This window comes from Eleutherodactylus coqui, chromosome 1 (assembly GCF_035609145.1).
Source record: "Eleutherodactylus coqui strain aEleCoq1 chromosome 1, aEleCoq1.hap1, whole genome shotgun sequence".
NCBI classification, from domain to species: domain Eukaryota; kingdom Metazoa; phylum Chordata; class Amphibia; order Anura; family Eleutherodactylidae; genus Eleutherodactylus; species Eleutherodactylus coqui.
The window spans coordinates 482,136,565-482,145,966 of record NC_089837.1 but is presented as its reverse complement, the minus strand read 5'-3'; the positions used below and the strand labels follow the sequence as shown (position 1 = coordinate 482,145,966).

The 9,402-nt window shown below is 37.7% G+C and overlaps 1 protein-coding gene across 1 annotated transcript in view; it reads left to right on the top strand.

Moving 5' to 3' along the window:
• The first annotated feature begins 292 nt into the window (after positions 1-292).
• WNT10B (Wnt family member 10B) overlaps positions 293-9,402 on the top strand; it is a 50,605-nt gene continuing 41,495 nt past the window's right edge. The window contains exon 1 of the mRNA XM_066585712.1: positions 293-561. The gene's annotated coding sequence lies outside the window, so the exon portion shown is untranslated. The remainder of the gene's footprint in view (positions 562-9,402) is intronic.

Here is a 9,402-nt window from a genome sequence, read left to right as displayed (position 1 = left end):
TTTGAGTCCTACATGCTATTACATCAGCTCCTTTGTGCTCTTTTTGCTTGTACTTTGCCACCTAGAGCTTTGCAAATTGATGTTGAACTTTGCCCTGTGAATGATCCCTCATTCACATGTCCCCCAAAGCAGCAGGCGAAAGGTAGGGATTTGTTTGAACCCATTACACCTTACAGATGGGAAACTAGAGGAAGACAGAAGATGATAGGAAAGTTGAGAAAAAGAGGTAAATCCTGTGGATGGACAGAAGGGGAGTGGAAAGGGACTTCAGGGAGTGGCTGTGCATGCACTATCCAGATCAACTTCAGACACAGAGGAGAGATTCTGCCAGACACATCCCTATAGAAGCTGCTCATAGTGCTTCTTCAGGCAGCGTTCCATCACAACTGAGACCGCTGGTGACCAGGTGACTTGGACAACGTCACCGAGAGATGAAATGACAGAAGTGACAAGAGTAGCAGAGAAGTACAAACGCACCTAGAGGACCCCAGTAACAATGGAGCACACTGATCTATCTCGAGGAAGCATCTTCAGCACGTAGGAGCGAACCAAGCACCGAAGGTAGGACAAAAAAGGGTTTAGGGATAATCTAGAAGCTTATCTAAGAAAGGTGAAACGTGAAGAACAATGTATTCAACTCTTACATAAGCGACGGCAAAGTTATTAATTCTATGTAACATCCCGTCAAAGTATTATGTGAACTGCAACCATTTAACACCAGGGAAATTACACCTGTCAACACTATAATCAGTCTATACTAAAAGACAATGAAAATAGGATGGGGTTTATTTTATACAATAGAGTACAGAGATGATTTACGGATATAGCAATCCTTAACATGACCGCCGCATCGCGATAACTTGATTTGTAGTTCATTGTAAATAAGTTATCGTAACGCATTGAATGTCAAGTTTGCGTTTGCTACATCTGTATTGGACACAAATATCCCACTTAATGTATGGATATAATAAAGCACACTAAATATATGGATATAATAGAGCAGTCTATACCATCATGCTGTATCATATCATCTAATAGGTTGTCTTTGAATTCCAATAGAACAGGTTTTGCACTAATTGCACAATTGAAATGTCCAATTCATCTCTGCTACATTTGTAAAAATACGGCTAGTAATATTAAAGCATAGACGTTTCTGAAATATCCGTCAGCTCAGGATGGCTGTTATGATTGCGACTGGTTAGAATTGGCGTTTTAAGCTTCGAAATTGTATGCCAACGCTTCCGCTGCAATATATATCCAAGACTTCATCATTCCGGATAAGGGTTAACAATAATGACCACAGGTAGAAGAGAAGAGCAGAAAAGATGTTTGGAAAAGCAGAGGTCTTTTAATGAAGGCTCCCTGCTGTCATAGCAGTTACTATAGCCATGCTGCTTCCAGCCTATAAAAGGTCCACTCGATTTAAGCCAAAAAGGACTTAACGACTGAGTAGCCGGAATTCTTTGCACATGATGTCTATGACTTGACTACATGTAACCTCTTTGTAACCTCGAAAATGTAATCTATGGAAAGGAAATCTCCTAATAGTAGATATTACAATGTACTAATTTTGATAGAGTTTGATACAATGTATCAAGCACTTGATCCAGACATCATATTTCATATATTTCATAGATCTCATTATGAGGACACACCTAAATACTGTACCTCCCACAGCCCTTTCAAGTTGGCACACACAGAGGTGAATAGGTGTGAGAAACTAAATCGATTCTCATTAATTCAGAAAGTCTTAAGATTTCACTTGAGATTTCACTTGAGGTTCTTGAGACTAATACAGTCTGCTATTCATAGCTGCTATTTATCCTCATTCGGTATAGAAATCTCATGTTCTTTTGGGTAGAACATTTTTTGGCCAAGTGTCTATGTTCTAGATTTATGAGGAAAACTAAGCTAAAACATATTTACTGGTATCTTTCTCTCTTGAAACTTAGTAACTGCTTCAGACAACCCATATTGAATCACGTCATTCTCTCGTGTCATTAAGTCGGTCTTATCATCGCACTTATATTAGTTTACGCTTCTTCCCAAAGGGATGCATTTCAATATTAACGCTGTTTAACTTCAACCTCCAATTGAAAAGACAGATCATTGGAAATTCAGCCTAGAGGGACATAACAGATGTTTATGTGATATCCGTATTATGTGACCTAGGTACATTATAAATGTGTAGAAGCGGCGTCATGAGATGAGCTTAGATCTATGTAAGAGGTGAACTACATACAGTAGATTACATAAGATTTCTAAGTTTCAGTGGAGGCAGGAAGGTTTCCATATTTTCCTCACTGCTAATTATTTTCTAGTTTCTGATGACTAATAAACAGGAATTGCAACTTATAGTAGCTGCATATTAAATGCAAACTAATACAGTTTCCATAAAAGTAATGCACCCACGGGAACCTGCTATAAAAGGGTATATTTCCAGAATGCTAATTGTTATAATCTCTACATGTGTGCAATAAGTAGTATATTAGTATATAGGTGTATTTTGTTTTATATGATGATCTGATTTATGTGTTAAATAGTGTTAAGTGAAATGAACCAGTAGAATCCTGCTTCAGGTCAAACTTTGCAAAAAGTTCGTTTCGGCACAAATCCGAACCCAGCTTTTAGCAAAGTTTCAGCCGAAACAGGATTCTACTGGTTCAGTTCGCTCAACACTAGTCCTGAACACCGGTGTATTACGCTGTATAAGAGACATAAAAGCCATGTATAGCACTATTAGAGTGTTATAAAGAGTTTTAATGGCTCTTAAACAGTGTTACTTACTGTATATACCAGTTTTAGGGGTCTTGGTAAATGTCTGGTTCGCCTCAAACTAATTTGGACCGAACCAAACTTTTTGCAAAAGTTCAGTGAACTTTTTGAAAGTTTGCTCATCACTAGGGATGATACATAAATGCAATAAATCTTAGTGACAATCGGTGTATTGCTTATTGCATGTACTTAGGTGATAGATAGATACAAGATAGATAGATAGATAGATACCCTGTTTCCCTGAAAATAAGACATACCCTAAAAATAAGACATAGCATGATTTTCCAGAATTTTTGAGGATGCAAAATGATTTTTCAGGCTTTTTGAGGATGCTTGAAATATAAGCCCTACTCCAAAATTAAGCCCTGCTAACAGTTAATTAAAAAAGTCAATTTAAATAGTGTCCAGGCAGCTATACATGTAAAAAAGTTAAACCTTTTTGAACAAAAATTAATATAAGAAACTGTCTTATTTTTGGGGAAACACGATAGATATGAGATGGATTGATAGATAGATAGAAAAGAGATAGATAGATATGAGATAGATATGAGATAGATAGATATGAGATAGAAAGATATGAGATAGATAGATAGATAGATAGATAGATAGATAGATAGATAGATAGATAGATAGGAGATGGATAGATAGATATGAGATAGATAGATAGATAGATAGATAGATAGATAGATAGATAGATAGATAGATAGATATGAGAGAGGTAGATAGATAGGAGATAGATAGATAGATAGATAGATAGATAGATAGATAGATAGATAGATAGATAGATAGATAGATAGATAGATAGATAGATAGATATGAGATAGATAGATAGAAGCAAAGAGACATAAGTAAGGCCGGAAAGCTTATAGCTAGTGAGTTCTGCAATGCATACAACATATAAATACTCATAATAAGAAATATTAAAAGGGTCAATTTACTGTATAATACAAGCTGTTACAATAATGTCAACTGAAATGTACCGCTGTTAATACAATTTGTTTAATTCAGTCAAAATGATGGGTTTATAATGGGCAGTGGACATCTCTCAGACAAATAAGTCTATTCTCAATATTCTCAAGTGTCCTATACATTGTGGATATTTATGGATCGGGCAGCAATAGATCAGAATTAGTTTATCCTTCTCTGAATATGACGTCTATACATTTGTAGTCTGTAAACCACTGTGAATCATACATTTATATAGCGCCAATAAATTAGCAAAAAGTGATACTTTAGCTAATACTTTATACTTAATACTTAGTCATACTTAGGTTTTGATGAATATTGATGTAAAACCACCATGTGTGAATGAATCACCATCAATGGGTGTGTAATTGCTGCCTTTTGACTCAGGTTAAACTCTCGTTGCAATTGGTAAGAAAACAACCACAGCGCCAAATACTTTTTTTTTGTTTGGGACATCTACCATTTTCCACCTGTTTTGGTCTTTACACCTGCTACAATCCCAATAACATCCACCGGACACAACCTAGATCCAGAGACCCATCCATTGTACTTATATACAATTTCGCTGCCATGAGTATCCAATTATGCCATCATCCCTTCTCAAAAAGAGCTCATTATGATCTAGTATACACGACCACAGACAAGCAAAGGCTAAAAACATGGCTGTGATCGGTCTTTTCAGCTATTGTTGTCACCATGATATACTGTATCATAAATGGAATTAAAATCAATCACCTGCTTGGAGGTTTTAGTTATATACATAAAGCAATATCTCACAATGGACAAATCTACTGGCTTGTCACCCAGCACCTTAGACCAGAGAAGAATTGTCAGGTAATGAATGAATTACTTCAAATAAGGCGGGATAAAACATGGAAAACATGAATTTACTCTAACCAGTCAATCACATGTAAAAAATATACGGCCCATGCTCATGTACAGGACTGTGCAAAAGTCTTAAGCAGGTGTGGAAAAAATACTGCAAAGTAAGAAACCTTTCAAAAATAGGAGTTTTAAAAGTTTTCGGTCAATTAACAACGTGCAAAGTGAATAAAGAAAAGGGAAATGTAAATCGAATCCATATTTGGTGTGACCGCTCTTTGTCTTCAAAATAGCATCGATTCTTTAGGCACACTTGCACTCAGTTTTTGAAAGAACTCGGTAGGGAGGTTGTTCCAAACATCTAGGAGAACTAAGCACAGATCTTTTGTGGATGTAGCTTGCTCAAATCCTTCTGTCTCCTTATGTAATCCCAGACAGGCTGGATGATGATGAGATCAGGGCTCTGTGGGGCCGAATCATCACTTCCAGGACTCCTTGTTCTTCCTTATGCTGACATTGACTAGATGTTTGGGTTGTTGTCCTGCTGGAGTCCATCAGACGCCTTCTATTTTTGAAACAATTCTTACTTTTTTCCACACCTGCCTAAAACTCTTACACTGTTCTATAGGTACGATTTTTAAAAAGATCATAGCAGATACCCGATTTCAGGGAAACTGTAACCAAAAACCTAACAAGAAAAGAGTTAGTCTGGAAACTTTATTCTAGTTTTCACGCACACCCTCCCAGCTTTGGAGATTAGAGGACTTCGCCAAACAGTACATATCACAGAATAACAATCACATTGGTTTGAAGCTACACGAGATCCTTTGATATTTGTGAAGCAATTATCCAACCCAAAAATTGCTCCACTTTTGCCTTAATTCATAACATTAAATGAGCAGGTCCTATTACCGAGAACACAACAAGATTAAACCTGCTCTAATGATACCTGCAGAGGATTACTCAAACTTCCAGCTAACCCGACAAGCAGGGACACCTGCAGAGGGTACTGAGCAGCATTGACTGTTTCAGTCACCCCATGCAGAGTACTTCTAGTGAAGCACGCAGGGTATAAGTTTACTATTAAGTCTTTCATAGGTTTACTTAGTGGTTAAGTATTACTTCTCTTTATAGTCATGCTGAGCCCTGTTTACTCTTACCAGTAAATCCCACGGAGCATCATTTAATTATAACAGCATGTAAGTGCTTCTCGCATGAAAGCTACCTCCATGGAAAGACAAGTGGGCATAGTAGAGCTTCAGATCTTACATGGATGATTTATGGATACACTTATGAAACACATATAATGGTGTCTGTGGTAAGAGATTGCTACATAAATCAAATGTTTTAACCTCCAACCAAAGCCAAGACCAATTAATGTATTCTAGAACATCGATAAGATATTTCCAATGAAGATTCATTATTTATTAAAAGCCTCCTTTTTGAACTTTTTTTACAGTATAGTAAATCCAGAGGGGGGGGGGGGGAATATATATATATATATTTAAATATGAATATTTTTAACTCTGTATGATTATATTTATTCATTTTTTATTGGGAAAGTTGCATTCTTTAGGTTGCATCCGGATCAGAATTGTTATCTTATCGGAAAGTTCCATGTACTTAAACTAAAGTACTAAGATTATATGAGATGTCATCAAGTAAATGGGAAATGTGAGACAAAGATGGTTCAAAGCCACCTATGTACTAAATACGTACATGGAGGGTCATATGCAAACTGGTTGAAGGTGATGTTGATTATCTTTGTGACTATGTGCTGTAATATATGTACAGGTTATGGTAATTGTAATGTTGTTGAAGAAAAAACTGTTTAGTCATCAAAAAACTTTTCAAAGAATTAATTCTGGTGACAACGTGAATCCGCTCAGTAGTTAATCATTTTGTGAATGTAGCGCTTTTGAGTCATCAAAACTTAATGTGTGAACTCATTAGTGCAATTAATAAAAAAATTCACAAAATAGATAATTCAACATATATGTAGCATATTTATGCTTTATGGTAATAGATCAGGAAATGGCGCAACGCAAATCTAAACATTTACAACACTTCCTATTATTAATTAATCTAAATGATGATATATAGTTAATGAGATATTAGGAGACTAGAATGTGATTGAACCAAATAATAATTATCACCTTTATTCATGTACCGGTAGTGCATGCATGTTATTGGGTTCAGTCCCCACAATGGTTTTTGGAGTGTGAGACGTAAAGTGGAGTATCCGGAGGAAGCTCACACAAACACAGGTAGAACATACAAAATCCATGTAGATGTTGTCCTTAGTTGAATTTGAACCTAGGACCGCTGTGCTGCAAGGCAACAGTAATAACCAATGAGACACCACAGATGTGCTTAGATCCTATAAACGGTTTATGTATGGGATTACCATTTATGTGTAAGCAGAAGTGGTCTGAACTACTTCTGGCATGTATATAATTGTCATATTCATCACTTGTATGGTTGGAATCCAAGAGGTATTGGGGCTTCCATTGTAAAGAAGGGACAGACTTTTCGACTTCAGTTTGATGTAAGCAGAAATGCTTAATATTAAAGTTCAAACACTAATTCCAAACTTTGTTTACAGAAGTTAATGTGACCAAACACACAGTGTAAGCAGGAGCCCCCCTGTATTCAAAAGCAGACTTAACCATGCTTTTCAATACAGTTAAAAAAAGGTATAGTGACATATACTAGTTAAGTGTATGAGACAAAGGATACAGATATGTTTGGCTATTAACTATGGACACTTGGGTGTTTATTTTTGGGACACATCTAGAGATGAGGGAGTATACTCGCTAAGGCACATTACTTGAGCGAGTAGTGCCTTAGCCGAGTATCTCCCCGCTCGTCTCTAAAGATTCGGGGACCGGCGCGGGTGACCGGTGAGTTACAGGGGGGAGAGAGGGAGAGAGAGATTCCTCCCCGCTCTCCCCCGCCGGCCCCCGAATCTTTAGAGATGAGCGGGGAGATACTCGCTCGAGTAATGTGCCTTAGCGAGTATACTCGCTCATCTCTAGACACGTCCCAACATATATGCCAAGCATAGAGGCCAAACACAAAGCCTTAATATGCTAGTTCCCTGCTATATGCCACCAGTTTGGCTGTTCATCGTCTTCATTGTACAACCTCATAGCAAAGGTGTTATCTCTGGCTTTAAAAATGAATGGCCTATCTTTAAGATGTTAGATCAATGGTAGCCGATGATTTTTGGCGCCTCTGCCAATCAGCTCTTTGAAGAGGCAGCAGAATTCTGGCGAGCACCACATTCCTTTTATACTTTTCGTACTTTTAGTAAACCCCATGATTGGAATTACGGTTCGGTCCCTTTCAATTGAATGGGATGAAGCTGCAGTGATTTGTGGTACTAGGAACAGTCGCTACGAAACGTACAAAGCTGTGTCTGGTAAACAATGAAGGCAGTGCCAAGGCCTCTTCAACAACTCATCGGCAGCGTTGCCAAGAGTTGGACCTCCACCAATATAATATTAATGACATCCAAATTTTTAAGTTGCGGATAACCTCTTCATGTTAAGAGAAGGGCCTGGCAGCATCTCTCTAATTAGTATTAAAAGATTTGTCTAAAGAGAAGAATAGCATTAAATGCGCAAATCATTTTTCATGCTATAACAAATTTTAGAAGCTAATTAGAAAATAGTTGGTAGGAGCAATAACACTGCTTTGTGTAGAGACGAGCGGGAGTAATATGGGTGCATACAAAGAAGACTTTCACATTGTGGTCCTCCTCTATTGGGTATTAACCCTTTTCAATCCACTGTCTGACCTCTGAAGACATTATGATTTAAGGCTGCACAGCTCCGATGTTGGAAGATGTCCATCGGGGTTCTCTTACTATATATTGCCAGCCTCTCTGCTGTCAGAGCCTATCCAATGTGTCACCTCATGCAGTACTGGCTTTAGCCAGCAGATAGCGCCGTTGTATAACAGCAGAAAAAGAGTAAGCCCCCTAGGAAAACCAGGATATAAATTGGATTGGAAAGGGTTAGTAGTTTCTATAATAATAGGGGCTTCATAATTATATAACTAATATCATGTGACGGATGTTGGGTTATTTTAGGAAGGGGTTTAGTAGGACAGGAATGATATATTTGTTGGCTATATACAATTTCTGCATGTATTGATGTTAACTAAATAAGGTCCTCACATCAGGAAGGAGAGCAAAGATGACTAGAGTTGCTCAGTTGAGTTTCATGAATAATCACATCTTGGCCTTAATGAAATATGTAATGTTCAATGAGACGTTTTCTCACTGCTGCTAATGAAGGGCATGACCTGGAAGGAGATCTTCATCTGCTCATTGTGATATGTCTAGCTCATGAGCCTATCACCTATGGACAAGCCCATCCACCTGTCAACAGTTCCTCCCTCCAGGAACTTGGCTGATCTTTTCCTAATGAAATATAAGACTGTCTTCGAAAAATGTACATGGTCCAAAATGATAGCATCCTTGCGGCTGTTGCATTATTTATGCTTCTTGTAGGTCCAGTGTTTCTGTTCTTGTAAGTACTATAAAAACATACCTGCTGACACAGACCACAACACTTGGACAATGGATGAGAAGACTTCTCCTTAAAAACATGAGTGTAATTTAGTAGATCGCTAGTATGCTTTTTTATTGGACTGGCATCAGGGCTGTATGTACGGCTCAAACTGCCCTAGGCACCATGGCTGTATAGGCTCCCATTAATCTAATAAGAAACAAGTGCCATGAATATACGACGCTTGCTTCTGAGCTTTAATCCCTTGCCATTGTAAATATTCAGCATGGGTTTACAGCTCCTGCTTTTGCAATCTAGCAAG